At 38.7% G+C, this 21,624-nt stretch overlaps 1 protein-coding gene and 1 pseudogene across 6 annotated transcripts in view; one reads left to right on the forward strand and one right to left on the reverse strand.

Annotated features, from left to right (window-relative positions):
• ATP2C1 (ATPase secretory pathway Ca2+ transporting 1) overlaps window positions 1–21,624 on the reverse strand; it is a 165,455-nt gene that overhangs the window by 97,811 nt on the left and 46,020 nt on the right. The window lies entirely within an intron of this gene.
• LOC112618375 lies at window positions 9,483–10,067 on the forward strand (annotated as a pseudogene).

The following is a 21,624-nucleotide window of genomic DNA, read 5'->3' on the forward strand; positions in this document are numbered from 1 at the left end:
GGAGCAGTCCCTGTTGTTTCCGGGTTCTTCTTCACAGATTTTCCCACACCCGGGGAAAGAACCAAATCAACTGAGCATGCGCAGAATGACGTCAAGCTGAGGACACCGAAATTCAAGAAGCCACTCCTACACACACGCCCCGAACTCCTCCCCTTCCAGCTCCCAGGCATAAAAGTCCGCCGCCCCTGGAGCCGGTATGACTTCTTTGGCCCCCGCATTTGTGGACCGGAGAACATCACCCGAGAGCGCCAGCGCAACTTCCCTGGCCCCCCACACCTGAGGACCAGAGAACCTCGTCCGAGAGTGTATGCATATTTGCAATAAAAGACTGCCACTTTCTTATGTACTTTGGCCTCATGTTTAATTACTTAGCTCTCCCAAATTAAGTTACATTAAATTAAATCAAAACAGTTAGTGCCAAATTAAATTAAATTAAAACAGTCATTGTATGAAAAAGACACTCACAAATGCATGTTTATAGCAGTACAATTCACAACTGCAAAAATATGGAACCAGCCTAAATGTCCATCAACCAATGAGTAGATAAAGAAAATGTGGTATATATATATACCATGGAATACTATTCAGTCATATGAAAGAATGCAATAATGGCATTCACAGCACCCTGTATGGAGTTGGAGACCATTATGCTAAGTGATGTAACTCAGGAATGGAAAATCAAATATCATACGTTCTCACTTATAATCGGGAGCTAAACTACGAAGGACACAAAGGCATAAGAATAATACAATGGACTTTGGGAACTCAGGGGGAACAGTGGGAGGGGGTGAGGGATAACAGACCACACATTGGGAAAAGTGTACCCTGTTTGGGTGACAGATGCACCAAAATCTCAGAACTCACCACTAAAGAACTTGTCCATGTAACCAAAAACCACCTTTCCCCAAAAACTACTGAAATAAAAAATATATATATAAATAAATAAAAAGATTCAAGTTCAGTTTCCAGAAAAAAAGAAAAATATCTCAAATAAATGACCTAACTTTACACCTTAAGGAACTAGAAAAAAAGAACCAAGTCTATAGCTAGGAGGAAAAAAATAAAAAAGATCAGAGCAGAAATAAATAAAATAGGGGAAAAAAGCACTGAGTTGGTTTTTTGAAAAGAAACGAACTTCACAAACCCTTTGCTAAACTAAGAAAAAGAAAACTCAAATGAAATCAGAGATGAAAAAAGACTCATTACAATTGATGCCACAGAAACAAAAAGATTCATAAGAGGCTATCAACAATTATACACTAACAAACTGGATAACCTAGAAAAATGGATACATTCCTAAAAACATACAACCTATCAAGACTAAACCATTTTTAAAAAATAATATTTCAACAGATCTACAACTAGTATGAAAACTGAATTGGGAATCACAAACCTCTCAACACAAGAAAGCCCAAGATCCTATGGCTTCGCTGGTGAATTCTAACAAGCATTTGAAGAATTAACCCCAATCCTTCTTAAACACTTTCAAAAAATTGAAAAGGGTAAAACACTTCCAAATGAAAACAACAGGCCAATATCCCTGATGAAGATAAATGCAAACCCTCAAAATACTAGCAAACCAAATCCAACAATTCATTACAAGCAGCCTACACCATGACTTAGTGTGATTTATCCCTGTGATGCAATGATGATTCAACATATAAAAAATGTATTAATATGATATACAACATTAACAGAATCAAAGATAAAAATCACATGATCATCTCAATAGATGCAGAAAAAGCATCTAACAAAAATCAACACCCTTTCATTATAAAAACTCTCTACAAACTAGGAATAAAAAGTAACATAATAAACACTGTATATGAAAAGCCCACAGCCAACATTATATTCAATAGCAAAAAACGGAAACTTTTCCTGAAAGATCAGGAAAACAGCAAGGATGCCCACTCCCACTACTTCAATTCAACATAGTACTGGAAATCCTAGCCAAAGCAATTAATCAATAAATGCAATTAATCAATAAAATATATTTTAAAAAATATACATCCAAATCAGAAAGGAAGTAGTAAAATTGTCCCTTTTGGGCCAGGCACAGTGGCTCCTGCCTATAATCCCAGCACTTTGGGAAGCCGAGGTGGGCAGATCACTCAAAGTCTGGAGCTCGAGACCAACCTGGCCAACATGGTGAAACCCCATCTCTACTAAAAATACAAAAGTTAGCCAGGCGTGGTGGCAGGCGCCTACAATCCCAGCTACTTGGGAGACTGAGGCAGGAGAATCACTTGAACCTGGGAGGCGGAGGTTGCAGTGATCCAAGATTGCGCCACTGTACTCCAGTCTGAGCGACTGTATGAGACTCCGTATTGGAAAAAAAAAAAAAGAAAGAAAACTCTCAAGATTCCATCTTTAAGAAACCATTAGAACTAATAAACAAATTAAGTAAAGTAGCAGGATACAAAATCAACATACAAAAATCAGTAATGTTGCTATACACTAACAAGCTATCTAAAAAGAACATTAGGAAAACAATCTCATTTATAATAGAAAAAAAATTACCTAGGAATAAACTTAAATGAGGTGAGAGGTTTCTTTATTGAAAACTACAAAACAGAGGGCGGAGCAAGATGGCCGAATAGGAACAGCTCCAGTCTCCAACTCCCAGCGCGAGCGACACAGAAGACCGGTGATTTCTGCATTTTCAACTGAGGTACTGGGTTCATCTCACTGGGGAGTGCCGGACGATCGGTGCTGGTTAGCTGCTGCAGCCCGACCAGCAAGAGCTGAAGCAGGGCGAGGCATCGCCTCACCTGGGAAGCGCAAGGGGGAAGGGAATCCCTTTTCCTAGCCAGGGGAACTGAGACACACAACACCTGGAAAATCGGGTAGCTCCCACCCCAATACTGCGCTTTAAGCAAACAGGCACACCAGGAGATCATATCCCACACCTGGCCGGGAGGGTCCCACGCCCACCGAGCCTCCCTCATTGCTAGCACAGCAGTCTGCGATCTACCGGCAAGGCAGCAGCGAGGCTGGGGGAGGGGCGCCCGCCATTGCTGAGGCTTAAGTAGGTAAACAAAGCTGCTGGGAAGCTCCAACTGGGTGGAGCTCACAGCAGCTCAAGGAAACCTGCCTGTCTCTGTAGACTCCACCTCTGGGGACAGGGCACAGCTACACAACAACAACAACAACAACAAAAAAGCAGCAGAAACCTCTGCAGACGCAAACGACTCTGTCTGACAGCTTTGAAGAGAGCAGTGGATCTCCCAACACGGAGGTTGAGATCTGAGAAGGGACAGACTGCCTGCTCAAGTGGGTCCCTGACCCCTGAGTAGCCTAACTGGGAGACATCCCCCACTAGGGGCAGTCTGACACCCCACACCTCACAGGGTGGAGTACACCCCTGAGAGGAAGCTTCCAAAGCAAGAATCAGACAGGTACACTCGCTGTTCAGAAATATTCTATCTTCTGCAGCCTCTGCTGCTGACACCCAGGCAAACAGGGTCTGGAGTGGACCTCAAGCAATCTCCAACAGACCTACAGCTGAGGGTCCTGACTGTTAGAAGGAAAACTATCAAACAGGAAGGACACCTACACCAAAACCCCATCAGTACATCACCATCATCAAAGACCAGAGGCAGATAAAACCACAAAGATGGGGAAAAAGCAGGACAGAAAAGCTGGAAATTCAAAAAATAAGAGCGCATCTCCCCCGGCAAAGGAGCGCAGCTCATCGCCAGCAACGGATCAAAGCTGGACGGAGAATGACTTTGACGAGATGAGAGAAGAAGGCTTCAGTCCATCAAATTTCTCAGAGCTAAAGGAGGAATTACGTACCCAGCGCAAAGAAACTAAAAATCTTGAAAAAAAAGTGGAAGAATTGATGGCTAGAGTAATTAATGCAGAGAAGGTCATAAACGAAATGAAAGAGATGAAAACCATGACACGAGAAATACGTGACAAATGCACAAGCTTCAGTAACCGACTCGATCAACTGGAAGAAAGAGTATCAGCGATTGAGGATCAAATGAATGAAATGAAGCGAGAAGAGAAACCAAAAGAAAAAAGAAGAAAAAGAAATGAACAAAGCCTGCAAGAAGTATGGGATTATGTAAAAAGACCAAATCTACGTCTGATTGGGGTGCCTGAAAGTGAGGGGGAAAATGGAACCAAGTTGGAAAACACTCTTCAGGATATCATCCAGGAGAACTTCCCCAACCTAGTAGGGCAGGCCACCATTCAAATCCAGGAAATACAGAGAACGCCACAAAGATACTCCTCGAGAAGAGCAACTCCAAGACACATAATTGCCAGATTCACCAAAGTTGAAATGAAGGAAAAAATCTTAAAGGCAGCCAGAGAGAAAGGTCGGCTTACCCACAAAGGGAAGCCCATCAGACTAACAGCAGATCTCTCGGCAGAAACTCTACAAGCCAGAAGAGAGTGGGGGCCAATATTCAACATTCTTAAAGAAAAGAATTTTAAACCCAGAATTTCATATCCAGCCAAACTAAGTTTCATAAGTGAAGGAGAAATAAAATCCTTTACAGATAAGCAAATGCTTAGAGATTTTGTCACCACTAGGCCTGCCTTACAAGAGACCCTGAAGGAAGCACTCAACATGGAAAGGAACAACCGGAACCAGCCATTGCAAAAACATGCCAAAATGTAAAGACCATCGAGGCTAGGAAGAAACTGCATCAACTAACGAGCAAAATAACCAGTTAATATCATAATGGCAGGATCAAGTTCACACAGAACAATATTAACCTTAAATGTAAATGGACTAAATGCTCCAATTAAAAGACACAGACTGGCAAACTGGATAAAGAGTCAAGACCCATCAGTCTGCTGTATTCAGGAGACCCATCTCACACGCAGAGACATACATAGGCTCAAAATAAAGGGATGGGCCGGGCGCGGTGGCTCAAGCCTGTAATCCCAGCACTTTGGGAGGCCGAGACGGGCGGATCACGAGGTCAGGAGATCGAGACCATCCTGGCTAACACGGTGAAACCCCGTCTCTACTAAAAAATACAAAAAACTAGCCGGGCGAGGTGGCGGGCGCCTGTAGTCCCAGCTACTCGGGAGGCTGAGGCAGGAGAATGGCGTGAACCCGGGAGGCGGAGCTTGCAGTGAGCCGAGATCGCGCCACTGCACTCCAGCCTGGGCGGCAGAGCGAGACTCCGTCTCAAAAAAAAATAAAAAATAAAAAAAAATAATAATAAATAAATAAATAAAGGGATGGAGGAAGATTTACCAAGCAAATGGAGAACAAAAAAAAGCGGGGGTTGCAATACTAGTCTCTGATAAAACAGACTTTAAACCATCAAAGATCAAAAGAGACAAAGAAGGCCATTACATAATGGTAAAGGGATCAATTCAACAGGAAGAGCTAACTATCCTAAATATATATGCACCCAATACAGGAGCACCCAGATTCATAAAGCAAGTCCTTAGAGACTTACAAAGAGACTTAGACTCCCATACAATAATAATGGGAGACTTCAACACTCCACTGTCAACATTAGACAGATCAACGAGACAGAAAGTTAACAAGGATATCCAGGAATTGAACTCATCTCTGCAGCAAGCAGACCTAATAGCCATCTATAGAACTCTCCACCCCAAATCAACAGAATATACGTTCTTCTCAGCACCACATCGTACTTACTCCAAAATTGACCACATAATTGGAAGTAAAACACTCCTCAGCAAATGTACAAGAACAGAAATTATAACAAACTGTCTCTCAGACTACAGTGCAATCAAACTAGAACTCAGGACTAAGAAACTCAATCAAAACCACTCAACTACATGGAAACTGAACAACCTGCTCCTGAATGACTACTGGGTACATCACGAAATGAAGGCAGAAATAAAGATGTTCTTTGAAACCAATGAGAACAAAGACACAACATACCAGAATCTCTGGGACACATTTAAAGCAGTGTGTAGAGGGAAATTTATAGCACTAAATGCCTGCAAGAGAAAGCAGGAAAGATCTAAAATTGACACTCTAACATCGCAATTAAAAGAACTAGAGAAGCAAGAGCAAACACATTCGAAAGCTAGCAGAAGGCAAGAAATAACTAAGATCAGAGCAGAACTGAAGGAGATAGAGACACAAAAAACCCTCCAAAAAATCAATGAATCCAGGTGTTGGTTTTTTGAAAAGATCAACAAAATTGACAGACCACTAGCTAGACTAATAAAGAAGAAAAGAGAGAAGAATCAAATCGACGCAATTAAAAATGATAAAGGGGATATCACCACCGACCCCACAGAAATACAAACTACCATCAGAGAATACTATAAACACCTCTACGCAAATAAACTGGAAAACCTAGAAGAAATGGATAATTTCCTGGACACTTACACTCTTCCAAGACTAAACCAGGAAGAAGTTGAATCCCTGAATAGACCAATAGCAGGCTCTGAAATTGAGGCAATAATTAATAGCCTACCAACCAAAAAAAGTCCAGGACCAGATGGATTCACAGCTGAATTCTACCAGAGGTACAAGGAGGAGTTGGTACCATTCCTTCTGAAACTATTCCAATCAATAGAAAAAGAGGGAATCCTCCCTAACTCATTTTATGAGGCCAACATCATCCTGATACCAAAGCCTGGCAGAGACACAACAAAAAAAGAGAATTTTAGACCAATATCCCTGATGAACATCGATGCAAAAATCCTCAATAAAATACTGGCAAACCGGATTCAACAACACATCAAAAAGCTTATCCACCATGATCAAGTGGGCTTCATCCCTGGGATGCAAGGCTGGTTCAACATTTGCAAATCAATAAACATAATCCAGCATATAAACAGAACCAAAGACAAGAACCACATGATTATCTCAATAGATGCAGAAAAGGCTTTTGACAAAATTCAACAGCCCTTCATGCTAAAAACGCTCAATAAATTCGGTATTGATGGAACGTACCTCAAAATCATAAGAGCTATTTATGACAAACCCACAGCCAATATCATACTGAATGGGCAAAAACTGGAAAAATTTCCTTTGAAAACTGGCACAAGACAGGGATGCCCTCTCTCACCACTCCTATTCAACATAGTGTTGGAAGTTCTGGCTAGGGCAATTAGGCAAGAGAAAGAAATCAAGGGTATTCAGTTAGGAAAAGAAGAAGTCAAATTGTCCCTCTTTGCAGATGACATGATTGTATATTTAGAAAACCCCATTGTCTCAGCCCAAAATCTCCTTAAGCTGATAAGCAACTTCAGCAAAGTCTCAGGATACAAAATTAATGTGCAAAAATCACAAGCATTCTTATACACCAGTAACAGACAAACAGAGAGCCAAATCAGGAATGAACTTCCATTCACAATTGCTTCAAAGAGAATAAAATACCTAGGAATCCAACCTACAAGGGATGTAAAGGACTTCTTCAAGGAGAACTACAAACCACTGCTCAGTGAAATAAAAGAGGACACAAACAAATGGAAGAACATACCATGCTCATGGATAGGAAGAATCAATATCGTGAAAATGGCCATACTGCCCAAGGTAATTTATAGATTCAATGCCAACCCCATCAAGCTACCAATGAGTTTCTTAACAGAATTGGAAAGAACTGCTTTAAAGTTCATATGGAACCAAAAAAGAGCCCGCATCTCCAAGACAATCCTAAGTCAAAAGAACAAAGCTGGAGGCATCACGCTACCTGACTTCAAACTATACTACAAGGCTACAGTAACCAAAACAGCATGGTACTGGTACCAAAACAGAGATATAGACCAATGGAACAGAACAGAGTCCTCAGAAATAATACCACACATCTACAGCCATCTGATCTTTGACAAACCTGAGAGAAACAAGAAATGGGGAAAGGATTCCCTATTTAATAAATGGTGCTGGGAAAATTGGCTAGCCATAAGTAGAAAGCTGAAACTGGATCCTTTCCTTACTCCTTATACGAAAATTAATTCAAGATGGATTAGAGACTTAAATGTTAGACCTAATACCATAAAAATCCTAGAGGAAAACCTAGGTAGTACCATTCAGGACATAGGCATGGGCAAAGACTTCATGTCTAAAACACCAAAAGCAACGGCAGCAAAAGCCAAAATTGACAAATGGGATCTCATTAAACTAAAGAGCTTCTGCACAGCAAAAGAAACTACCATCCGAGTGAACAGGCAACCTACAGAATGGGAGAAAATTTTTGCAATCTACTCATCTGACAAAGGGCTAATATCCAGAACCAACAAAGAACTCAAACACATTTACAAGAAAAAAACAAACAACCCCATCAAAAAGTGGGCAAAGGATATGAACAGACATTTCTCAAAAGAAGACATTCATACAGCCAACAGACACATGAAAAAATGCTCATCATCACTGGCCATCAGAGAAATGCAAATCAAAACCACAATGAGATACCATCTCACACCAGTTAGAATGGCGATCATTAAAAAGTCAGGAAACAACAGGTGCTGGAGAGGATGTGGAGAAATAGGAACACTTTTACACTGTTGGTGGGATTGTAAACTAGTTCAACCATTATGGAAAACAGTATGGCGATTCCTCAAGGATCTAGAACTAGATGTACCATATGACCCAGCCATCCCATTACTGGGTATATACCCAAAGGATTATAAATTATGCTGCTATAAAGACACATGCACACGTATGTTTATTGCAGCACTATTCACAATAGCAAAGACTTGGAATCAACCCAAATGTCCATCAGTGACAGATTGGATTAAGAAAATGTGGCACATATACACCATGGAATACTATGCAGCCATAAAAAAGGATGAGTTTGTGTCCTTTGTAGGGACATGGATGCAGCTGGAAACCATCATTCTTAGCAAACTATCACAAGAACAGAAAACCAAACACCGCATGTTCTCACTCATAGGTGGGAACTGAACAATGAGATCACTTGGACTCAGGAAGGGGAACATCACACACCGGGGCCTATCATGGGGAGGGGGGAGGGGGGAGGGATTGCATTGGGAGTTATACCTGATGTAAATGACAAGTTGAAACTAATGACGAGTTGAAACTAATGCAGAAACCTAATGTCCACCAACAGATGAAAGGATTTTTAAAATGTGGAATGTATGTCCAATGGAATACTACGTAGCCTTAAAAAAGAAACTCTAGGCTGGGCGTGGTGGCTCATGCCTGTAATCCCAGAACTTTGGGAGGCCGAAGCAGGCGGATCACCTGCGTTCAGGAGTTCGACAACAGCCTGGTTAACCCCTTCTCTACTACAAAAATTAGCTGGGTGTAGTAGTGGGTGTCTATAATCCCAACTACTCCAGAGGCTGAGGCAGGAGAATCACTTGAACCTGGGAGGCGGAGGTTGTAGTGAGATGAGATCGTGCCATTGCACTCTCGCCTAGGCGAAAAGAGCAAAACTCTGTCTCAACAAAAAAAAAAAAGAAAGAGAGAAAGAAATTCTAGGGATCTCGGACTCCCTGGACACTCCCTCCAGTCCAGCCTCGCTATCTCTGCCCGCGATGCGTGCTCCTGCCTCGGACTTAAAATGCCTGCGTGGAGAGCTGGAAGTTAGTGCGGGGTCTGCGGGAGGGCCGTTTACCATGCAGAAGAGGTGCAGTGTAACGGCAGGCGCTTCTACCCATATTGCTTTCTATGCATGGTTTGCAGGAATAATTTAGATAGCACGACAGTGGCAATTCACGATGAAGAGATCTACTGCAAATCCTGCTATGGAAAGAAGCATGGGCCAAAAGGCTACAGTTTACGGCCAGGGCGCTAGCACACTTAACATGGACCCTGGTGAGAGCCTGGGCATCAAGCCAGAGTGTTCAGCCTCACATGCCTACAACAAATCCAAAGACTTCTAAATTTGCTCAGAAATACAGAGGTTCTGAGAAGTGTTCCAGATGTGGGGATTCCGTACATGCTGCCGAAAAGGTAATTGGAGCTGGAAAGCCCTGGTACAAAAACTGTTTCCGATGGCAAAGTGTTGGAAGAGTCTTGAATCAACACTCTGACTGAAAAAGAAGGTGAAATCTATTGTAAAGGGTGCTATGCAAAGAACTGTGGACCCAAGGGATTTGGCTATGGCCAAGGAGCAGGGCTCTTGTTCATGCCCAGTAAGGTGTAAACCCAGAATCAAGCATCACACACTGAGAATCTCTTCATAATCTAGGCACAGATAATCTTTCTAAACTACTGCAAAATTCTACCAGCATTAAGTACTATATATTACCCTGTACTCGGATAGGCTGGCTAACTCGTAGGAAGAGAGCACTGTATCTTCTCCTTTTGCTTTATTCGCCAGCATTTTTTGGGAATCATTTCTTCTACACTTTAAATAAAACCTCAGCTTGAAAAAAAAAAAAAGAGATATTCTACAAAATGTCACAACATGGATGAATCTTGAGGACACCAGGCTAAGTGAAATAAGCCAGTCACAAAAAGACAAATGACTGCATAACTCCACTTACATGAGGTATCTAAAATAATACAAATTGATAAAAATCAAAGAGTGGAATGATGGTTAGCAGAGGCTGGGAGAAGGGGAAGTGGAGAGTAGCTAATCAAAGGTCATGAAGTTTCAGTCAGGCAAGATGAATAAGCACCAGAGAGCTGCTGTACAACACTTTACCTATAGCCAACAATAATGTATACTTTAAAATTCATTAAGAGGAGAGATCCCTTTACCACAATATTTTTAAGAGAATATTTTTGCAAGAAAAAAAAAATGTTTTCACCTGATCCCAAGTTTTAGTAGTGTTTTTAAATGTTGAGGTAAAATAAAAGCAAAAGTGTTACATCTCAATTTTTAGCACACACTACCATGTAAGCAAGATTCAGAAATAATACTCTGGCATTCATTCCCAAATGTTATGTGTTAAACACAATTGCAAACCATCTATAATACAACAAAATCTAAAGTCTTACTTAGATAAAACAAATCCAAAGGCGTTCACATATTATTAATCTGCTTTTTAAAAAAAAGAAATGTCTTTTACCTGGTAGTTAAGTTTATCTTCATAGAATCCACTATTCTCCTGAACTACAATGGGATAATATCCCAATAAATCCATCACAAGTTGAAAGTGACAAGTCAAAGATGCATTTCATACACCTAACCTACCGAAGCGAACATCATAGCTTAGCATAGCCTATCTTAAACACACTCAGAACACTTACATTAGCCTAAAGTTAAGCAACATAATCTAATACGAAACCTATTTTATAAAGTGTTGACTATCTCACTATTTAATAAATAATACTGTACTGAAAGTGAAAAACAGAAGTACAGTTTCTACTGAATGTCTATTGCTTTCACACCATTGTTAAGTTGAAAAATCCTAAGTCAAACCATCACAAGTCAGGGACTTGTGTGTACTTCATTTCTGGTAACCAATGACCTTAGCTGCTTTAAGGATACAATCAGGGAAGTGAAATCAGTCAGTACACGTTGACTTACAAAAGCTATGTTTAGAAAAACCAATCCTCAACATGAGTAAGAAAAGAGAGCAAGAAAACACCATTTGTGTGGTTTTTGGACAATAAAAAGATAAAGAGAACTGAAGGCTGAATAAAAAAAAGAAAAAGAAAAATTGAGCTGTCAAGTGGCTGAATAAAAAAAGAATAACAAAAGAGAACTGAGGGGTCAAGTTACGCATAAAGGTAAGACATTAAAGATTCAAACAGTCCTCCACTTCATTAATCAGGGAACTTGAATTCTGCCTGCAATGGTACCAGCTGTTTCCCCGCTAAGGCAAAAGAAATTGGTACTGCAGCAATACACAAAGGCTTTGAAGAGAAAAAAAAGAAGAAGAAAATACATACATATATATATATATATAAAAATGTAAGCACAAATTTCATCTTTAACCCTACTAATCAATCACCTTTTGGACCCATCCTCCAAGGAAATCATAGTTTCCACCTCACTTTATTTTTTTATTTATTTTTATTTTTTGAGATGGAATCTTGTTCTGTCGCCCAGGCTGGAGTGCAATGGCGTGATCTCTGCTCACTGCAACCTCTGCCTCCCAGATTGAAGCAATTCTTCTGTCTCAGCCTCCTGAATAGCTGGGATTACAGGCACACGCCGCCATGCCCAGCTAATTTTTTTATTTTAGTAGAGACAGGGTCTCACCGTGTTGCCCAAGCTGGTCTCAAACTCCTGAGCTCAGGCAGTCCACTCACCTCAGCCTCCCAAAGTGCTAGGATTACAGGCGTGAGCCACTGTGCCTGGCCTCCACCTCACTTTTAAACACTCATACTCCATGAGGATCTCTAAAAGGAATGTTACCTAATAGAAGACTATAAGAATCCTATTTATTAACTATACTTAAATATTCTGTTGTCACAAATAAGTTTGCTTTACATGTCCCAGTAATGCTGCCCTTCACATATAAGGATGGCAAATCCTCTATTATTAAGATACATAACCCATTTATTTAGTGACAGTGGATCTAGACTGACTCAGAACGCCTCAGGCTAAATATAAATGGCTAAATATAAAATCTAAAACCACACTACTGAAGTGGCATATGTAGGGGAGGTCTACCACTAAGTCCCTTGGCCTGAAATGCTTGTAGCACATTTCTGCAAGCAAGAGCCAAGTGCAGCCTGCACACTCCATACCCTACACTAAGCTTTTAGGCCTCATTCCTTCTATGAGCATTTTTGTGATGTCTTATGACAACCCTGAACCAATTACTCACACCCAGTCCCCTACCACTTAGCTATCACTGCTCCTCCAGACATGTCTTTTCCCCTCAGCTACACTATAAACTCAATAGCTACAAGAATTGCAGGTCACACAAACCAACACTGACCATGCCTGGCATATAGCTGGTACTCAGTAACTGTTAAATAAAAGGATAAATGAAAAACTAAGTAACCAGACTTTTTCCCTAATTTTTTCAACCAACACTATATCCCTAAACAAAAACTGTACATTCTTATCATTAAGAATGAACTAGGCCGGGCACTGGGGCTCATACCTATAATTCCAGCATTTTGGGAGGCCAAGGCGGGTGGATCACTTGAGGTCAGGAGTTCAAGACCAGCCTGGCCAACATGGTAAAACCCTGTCTCTACTAAAAATACAAAAATTAGCTGAGCATAGTAGCAGGCACCTTTAATCCTAGCTACTTGGAAGGCTGAGGCAGGAGAATCGCTTGAACCCAGGAGGCGGAGGTTGCAGTGAGCCAAGATCACACCATTGCACTCCAGCCTGGGCAACAACGTGAGACGCTGTCTCAAGGGGAGAAAAAAAGAAAAAAAAAAACAATGAATTAATCCCAGTAAGTTCACAATTAACCCTTTTCTTTCCCAATCTTTACTAAGAGGTAGGAGGGAACCCTCCTGTCATCCAAAGCAACAAACAAGTCAAGAAGATTCAACAATCCTACTGTTTTCCCGTAAGTGCTAATGCTCTATTTGCTCTGTATTATAACAACTGCAGAATATCCAGATGGTTCTCATACTTGTTCACAAATAATTGGGCTTCTTCTATTGGTCATGTTCCCCATGTTTTCTGTGCTCAAGGTATGCTATGGGGTAGGGAGGTAGAACGTAAAAGGGATGGGCAATCAAAATCTTAGTCAAGCAAGTTAGTCACTCCTACACAACTACTTGCCTAACATATATCAGTAATTCATATCTATGTTTTTAATTCCTTGCTTCAAGTTCCAATCCTTTTATTAAACAAAGACACCCTCTACTTAGGGGGCTAAAGCAGAGGATCAAGAGTTCAAGCCCAACCTGGGCAAAATACCAAGACCCCATTTCCTTGCCCCCTAAAAAAGACAAAGACACCCCAAAATTGTATTACTGAACACAAAATAGCCAAAAGTAATTCAACATGAGTTAGTAATCTGAATGAATTTTTCCTTGTGAAACTATAGGGCTTGGCTGGTCTGAAGATAGTTGAGTTATCTCAATTGATTGTTCACAGTCAGTTACAGATCCTACGCCTTATTCTACTCTCTCCCCCTTCTCACTGAAATGCACTTGACTAGTTAAAACAAACAAACAAACAAAAAACCCTATATGGCTTAAGCCTTAAACTGAAGAACAAAAATATCTAGCTATGAAACTTTCACAGGGCACTTTCATTTTAAAAGATCAACTATTTATCCTTAAAGGATCTGCAAGAAATAGGGTGTTTTTATTTCGAAGCTTTGAGTTTAAAAAAAAGTCTAAAACTCTACTGATTTCACATTTAGTAATTTATATGTTATCACAGTAGCAGTTGAAGGAAACACAATAGGAAGAAGAGTATAAGGAGGAGGAGGGAAAGAGCAGGCTTGCCCTTTAAGCTGCTAAGTACGAGTGTCGATGCTGAGTGCTTTATTTCTAATACTTCATTTAATCCTCGGAAAACGCTCTGAAGGGAGCATTATTTTTACTATTTTTTTACATAGGGAAATTAAAGATTAAAGAAGTAATGTGCCAACATAAAAAGAAACTAACAAAACTAGTAAGTGATATGGCCAGGAACTGAACCATTGTGTAACTCCAAAAGCCCTCCTTCTTAACTATTGTACAATATTTAAATTAGTCAACGTAATCCAAAAATTCCAAAGTAAATCCAGTTTAGAGGACTAATTTTAGTACAGTGAGACTAGATTTAAGATCTAAGAACACAGCTTCTTTTTAACCAAAAGCAACCTTCGTGCAAAGAATCTTTTCATCCTTCCACCTCCCCTCTTCCCCCATACACACACCAAAAAATCTTAAATAACCTCCCCTCTTCCCCCATACACACACCAAAAAATCTTAAATAAATACAGCAGATTTTAACTTTCGAAAAAGAGAAAACAGTCATTTAAAAACAGCATGTCTTAAGTAGAATAAGGCGGTACAGTTTTCTGATGCCAACAAGACATTTTATAAACACTGTCACATGAAAATACACAGGCAGACTGCATAATTTCTGATAGGTGAGCCAGTAGTACTACTCAGTACCACCAGGTATGACACAAGGCTCTATTCTGTTAATATTTTATCAACAACTCAGGTAAATACTGAATAGCATACTTATCCAAGATGACATTAACTCAAGGCTGGAGAGGGATAGCCACCTTGCCTCATAATCAAAACAAAATTCTAACAAGTGATTATCAGGCAGAATCAACGAGAAGAGGCAATATACCACCATCTCAACATTTACAAAAGCATACGTATACTTATTAGAGATAAATGTAAAAATCTACTACTGGCTGGGTGCCGTGGGTCATGCCTGTAATCCCAGCACTTTAAGAGGCCAAGGCAGCAGGATCACTTGCACCTAGGAGTTCAAGACCAACCTGGGCAACATAGTGAGACCCTAACTCTATTGACAATAAATATAAATATATATTATATATAAAACCTACTATTATACTGAAAAACCAACTACTAACATACCAGATGCTAAGGCTCTACAGTAATAATTCACGCAAACACACGGGTAAGTTGACCTCACACATCATTTAAAGAGCTGTAAAAGCAAAGCATTCTCAGTGTAAACCTATTGCTAAAAAGGTAAACATTATCCTAAACTGCATTATGAGAAAGACAGCTTTTTAGTCCAACGAAGTCAATGAGCCTAGAATATTTTACAACAATCCAAACACACCTTGAGAAGTCTATATTCAGTTTAGGGCATCATTAGAGCCTGCTACTAAGCATGCCATACTATGGTGACATTTCGGAAATGAGGTCTTAAGATGATCAGTGGAAGGAATTAGGAATATTCGGTCTAGAGAAGTATGAAGGGCAGTACCTGACCATTAATTGGATTTCAATAAAGATTTCTAAATAAATAAAAGATATGACAGGCACCTTCAAATATTTTAAAATATGTTACATGAAACATGACATTCTCCCTAAAGACAGAACCAGCATCAACAGGTAAGTTTCCAATCACCATAAAGTTTCTAGGAGAGATGTTGGTGCCATTTTTATATGGGGTGGGAAGCTGGTCCCCTCACCTTAAAAATTCTAGGAATGGTCTGGCAAAATGCAGAGGGATCTCACTGCCTCCTTACTGCCTGTGGTACTAAGGTTTCTGAAAATGTATCAGTAACCTCTGTTAAGGGAGATAATGTGAAATGGTTACCTTCTTCACTGAACCTTAAGTTCCAGAGCATGAACCCAAAGAACAGTGGCATAATCAGGCTTCAATGCACTTAAGTATTCTTAAATATTATTTGTACTTAAAGAAGTAAATATTCTTAAATATTCTTCATTTGATGAATTAAAAACTAGCACAATCACAACTCTTAAAAGATAAATCATATTTTTCTCCCATACTTATAATACATAGAAATGAAAAATGTGGTTCTAAATGCTATTAAATATTTGTACCCAAGAACTAATTGTAATCCATTTTCCACATAGCAATAAAAATCACAATAAAATGCATTTACCTCTGGAGACCAACAGAGATTACATACAAAACAATCAAACTACTCTGCAGACCAACAGAGATTACCACAAAACAATCAAACTGACAGAAAAAAACAAATATCTTATTCCTAAAGAGTAGTATTAATTCTAATTTTACTTACACTACTAAGTCATTCTTAATGATTTTTCAGAAAATAAAAACCTGCTCATTGTTTTAAAAAAAAGTCAAGTAATGAGAAAGGATTTAATGAGATTTCCAGTCCTACTGTCCAGAAGTAACCTCTGCTAACTATTTCTGTGTATACTGCCAGCCGTTTTCTATACAGGTGTGTATATAAGTATTTCTGGTGTTTTTGTTTTTTTTTTTTAATTACTAATAGAACCACACAATAACAAATTCTGTCATTCAACACATCTTGGACTCTATGTCACCTTACATAACTAACCTGCCCCATTCTTTTTAATGGCTCACAGGGCATTTCATTATATGTAGTACTTCAATTTTAACTAGTCCTCTTGATGACATTTAGGCTGACTCCTGTCTTTTGCTATGACAAATGTTGCTGCAGTAAACATCCTGTACAAACTTCTTGACATGTTTGTGCAAGTACAGGTACAGAATACATTCCTGAAAGTGAAACTTTTGGTTGTGCATATTTTTTATTCTGATAGCTACCGCTACTGATCTCCAAAGGGACTGTGTCAAAAACTTCAAATTCAGAAACTTCTATTTTCTCCACAATTTAGCCAAGACTAGTCATCACTACACTCTAATCTTTGCCAATCTGACAAGTGAAAAATTATAATTTTGTTTTTAATTTGCATTTCTCCATGACTGAGGTTGAACATCTTTTCATGTATCTTTTGGCCTTTTATCTATTTCTGTGAAATGTTTGTTATCTAGAATAAGGTCACACCCAAACACAGTACTCAAAAAGTCTTATGTTTGTACCTATGTAAGAATATTATATTCTCAAAGTAAAGGACAATTCAAGGCAATGCTTATGAAAATTCCAACTGCCTTTTTAACAGAAATGGACAAACTGATTCTAAAATTCATATGGAAATGCAAGGGACCCAGAATAGACAAAACAATCTGAAAAAAAAAAAGAGAGAAAGAAAGACAAACACTGTTAAAGGTCTCACACTTACAGTTTCAAAATTAACTTACTACAAAACCTACAGTAACCAAAACATTATGTACTTACATCAGCGAAGACATATAAACCAACAGAATAGAGAGTCTAGAAATAAACCCATAATTTATGGTCAACTGATTTTTGACAAGGGTGCCAAGACATTCAATGGAGAAAGAATAGTCTTTTTAACAAATAGTATTGGGATAACTGGATATTCCATGCAAAAGAATGAAGGTGGGCCCTTATGTCACATCATATGCAAAAATGAACTCAAAATGGATCAAGCATGAGAGTTAAACTATAAAATTCTTATAATCTTCATCACATTGAATCAGGCAATGGTTTCCTAGATATATAAAGCACAAACAATAAAAGAAAAACATATATAAATCGGACTTCATCACAATTTTAAAAGTTTCTGATGTAGAGGACACCATTCAGAAAGTGAACAGGCAATCCACAGAATGGGAGAAATATTTACAAACCAGATCTCTGAAAATTATCTTATAAACATTGCTGCAGTGAACACTCTTAGGTAAACGTCTTTGTATACTGGTACAACTATAGAATATATTCCTATCCAGTATGCAGAATAAAAATATGTGTGTGTGTGTGTGTGTGTGTGTATACACACACGTATATATGTAAAGAAGTCTTACAACTCAATAATAAAAAAGTAAATAACCAAATTACATAATGGTCAAAAGATTTGAACAGACATTTCTCCAAAGATATACAAATAACCAATAAGCACATCACACTTCCTAGTTTCAAAACTAACTTATCACAAAATCTACAGTAATCAAAACATTGTGATACTTGGATCAGCAAAGACTTATAAACCAACAGATTAGAAGTCAGAGTGCAGAAACGATTTTTGCGTATGCTGTGAGATAACAGCCCACCTTCATCCTTTTGCATGAAAATCCATGCGTAATGACATCATTAGTCATTTGGGAAACGCAAATCAAAACTACAATGTGAAACCACTTCACACCCCCTAGGATGCAATGAAAAAAAAAAAAACAGCAAAGTGTTGAAGAGGATGTGGAGAAATTAATCAAATGGAATCCTCATACACTGCTAGTGGGAATGAAAAAATGGTTCAACAACTATGGCAGTTACACAATAAATTAAAGATAGAATTACCATGACCCAGCACTTCTACTCCTAAGTATACACCTGAAAAAACTGAAAACATGTTCACACAAAAACCCATACATGAATGCTCACAATAGTGTTATTTTTTGACAAAAAGTAGAAACTGATGAACAAAATGTGTATATCCATACAATAGAATATTATTCCATCGCAAAAAGAAATGAAGTACTAACCCATGCTAGAGGAAGACATAAAAAGTCACATATTGTATGATTCCATTTATATGAAATGCCCAAAACAGGCACATCCATAAAGACAAAGTACATTAGTGGTTACCAGGGGCTGGCAAAAGGGGAGAATGGGAAGTGACTGCTAATGGGTAAGAGGTTTCTTTTTGGGGTGATAAAAATGTTCTGGAATTATATCAATATACCACTTTGTGACTACACTAAAAGCCACTGAATTATATATTTTAAACTGATAAATTTTGTGGTAAGTGATTCTATCTTGAAAAAGAAAAACCCAGTAAAGGACAGGGTTTACAAAATAATTTAATTCATGATTTACCACAGCTTTAAGAGAATTAGTATTAATACTGTAGGTGGCTCTGGGTCTAAAATTGTGCATCCAGAACAAATAAGATTTAGTCAATAGGCATGATTTCAAGCACTGACAGTTATGGGGCCACAGCTGATATCAATTCCTAAATGTAAGCGATGTAGAAATCAGAGCTGTAACTGAGGAATCAGGCAAGCAAGCCCAAGAGAATGATTGCCAAAGCACATGTCCTTTAACTGCTATCCTGCAAAGCAATTACAGCTGTACCCAACCTTAAGCAAACCCAGTCCTTTTAAGAACACATCTTTATCATAAATAAATGGGGGAGGGATACTGTGCTATGATGAAACAGGATGTAGGAGGAACTTAAAACAGCATACAAACAATAACAAGTGAACCTAATTTTATTACAAATGACTAACATAACCCTTAGGCAGGGATGAAAACAACCCAAGTAACTTCTGAAAACAGAATTTGCCTATATACTATAAAGTTAAAGACAAATATTGTACTCTAGTTTAAAACTGTGTTTCTCACCAGGGAATGAATAGGTTAGTAAATCTAAAACTACTTTTGTTTGTGTGTACTCCGATGAAACAAGGAAGTCAATATACTGTGGTTGAGAATAGTTTCTCACCTTTGTAGAAGGAAGTAACAAGGAAAGAGAAAAGGCCTGAAGAGGAAAAAAGACCAAAATGGACCCTACGGTGGGAGAACAGAACTGGAATCATCACTGGCAGTTTTTAATTTATATACTTCCATGGATAAGGAAATAAAAATATATGTGTTCATACATGTTACTAAACATATATACTGCTAGTTCTATCTACTAAGAGAGCCTAGAAGCAATGACACCCAGTAGCAAGGAGCACAACCGGCACCCAGATCTTGGTTTCTAGATATCATTCTCTAGTAAAATGAACTCAGCTCCCTGGAAAAATGGTTGATTCCATGGCTCGTGCAAGCAGGAAAAATACAAGATACACTCAGAATATCATGTGATATCAGAAAGTAAATCAGTGCTCACAAAATGAGAGAGGGTACTGTAGAAAGGACACAGGAACAAATTTTCAAGTGCCCTCAATAACCAAAGAAAGAATGACTTGAGCAACAAATACTGGATTTTAACCCATAAAGTAAAATATCCACAAAGTCATGTAAATAAATTAATTGGATAATTAATAAATAAAGGAAAGGGGACAGTACTTCCTTAATTGTAGAATTCCAAATATAGTAAGAATGAGTGAAATAGAAAACTCGCCATTAAGCAAAGACCAAAGCAGTAATAAGTGTTGCCAGTAAGAAGCACTGATAGATTGCAAAACTGGCCCACGTAGAGTATAATAGAACACAGGATATTGCAAAACTGGCCCATGAAAAGTATGATGGGACACAGGATATTTGCAGTACCTCCCCACTAGAGGAAAGTATTAATTACAAAGGAATTACTAATTATTATACAACTACAAGGTTAAAATGAATATTTATTATTAATTACAAAGGAAAAACAGTAACTTTACAATGAAGAAATCTGGCAGACACAGCCTTAACCAAGTGATCACATTAACTTCACCCATCGTAAGACATGCTAATCATGGGTAAAGATCTGACAACCCCAAATTGAGAAACACTCTAAAAAATAACTAACAGTACACTCTGCAAAAGTGTCAGTAACATTTATAAAAGATGGGAGGAAAAAAAAAACTGAAAAGCTTAACAGGCAGGAGGAGACTAAGATGATGATAACTAAATGCAAGGTAGGATCCCAAATTGGATCCTGAACTAGAAAAAGGATAGTTTATAAATGTGAATGTCCTGGTTTTAATAATTATACTATGGTTATATAGGATGTTAACATTAGGAGTAACTGGGCAAAGGATATCCAGGACCTCTTTGTACTATTTTTATACCTTTTATGTAAGTCTAAAGTTATTTCAAATTTTAAAAATCAACATAATTTTAGAAGATTTTAGAAAAACCTCTCAAAGGAAAGTAAATCTTTCTACTATAACTGAATTTACATCCAGCAGTTAACTACACCTGAATTATACTCCCACTCTGGAAAGAATCTGGCATTTTTTTATCATTAAATTAAAAAGTGGGCATAATACTCCATCTACTGATACATCCGTTTATATAAATTATTCTAGATTTGAAAGAACTTCGGTACAAGGATGGGGGAAAGGGGTATCATACCATTCACATATTTGTTAAACCAGTCCATTCTGTTGACATCCTATATTAAGCATGCAACTAGTGTTTTTTAAAGCCTTCAGTGAGCAACAATTATTTTATTAGCAATAAAAGAAGACAGGGGGAGGGGAGGGGAGGGGAGGGGAGGGGAGGGGAGGGGAGGGGAGGGAAGCGGGGAGGAAGAGGCAGAAGGAAAGAAGTAAGGGAGGGAGAGAAAGTTATTTTAGACTCCTTTATACCTTCTCCTAATACCTCCCCCACCATGACCAATGACATTCATTTCATAAAGCAGCTAATTGGTGAACTTAA

The sequence above is a fragment of the Theropithecus gelada genome, chromosome 2 (assembly GCF_003255815.1).
Source record: "Theropithecus gelada isolate Dixy chromosome 2, Tgel_1.0, whole genome shotgun sequence".
Classification (NCBI taxonomy): Eukaryota; Metazoa; Chordata; class Mammalia; order Primates; family Cercopithecidae; genus Theropithecus; species Theropithecus gelada.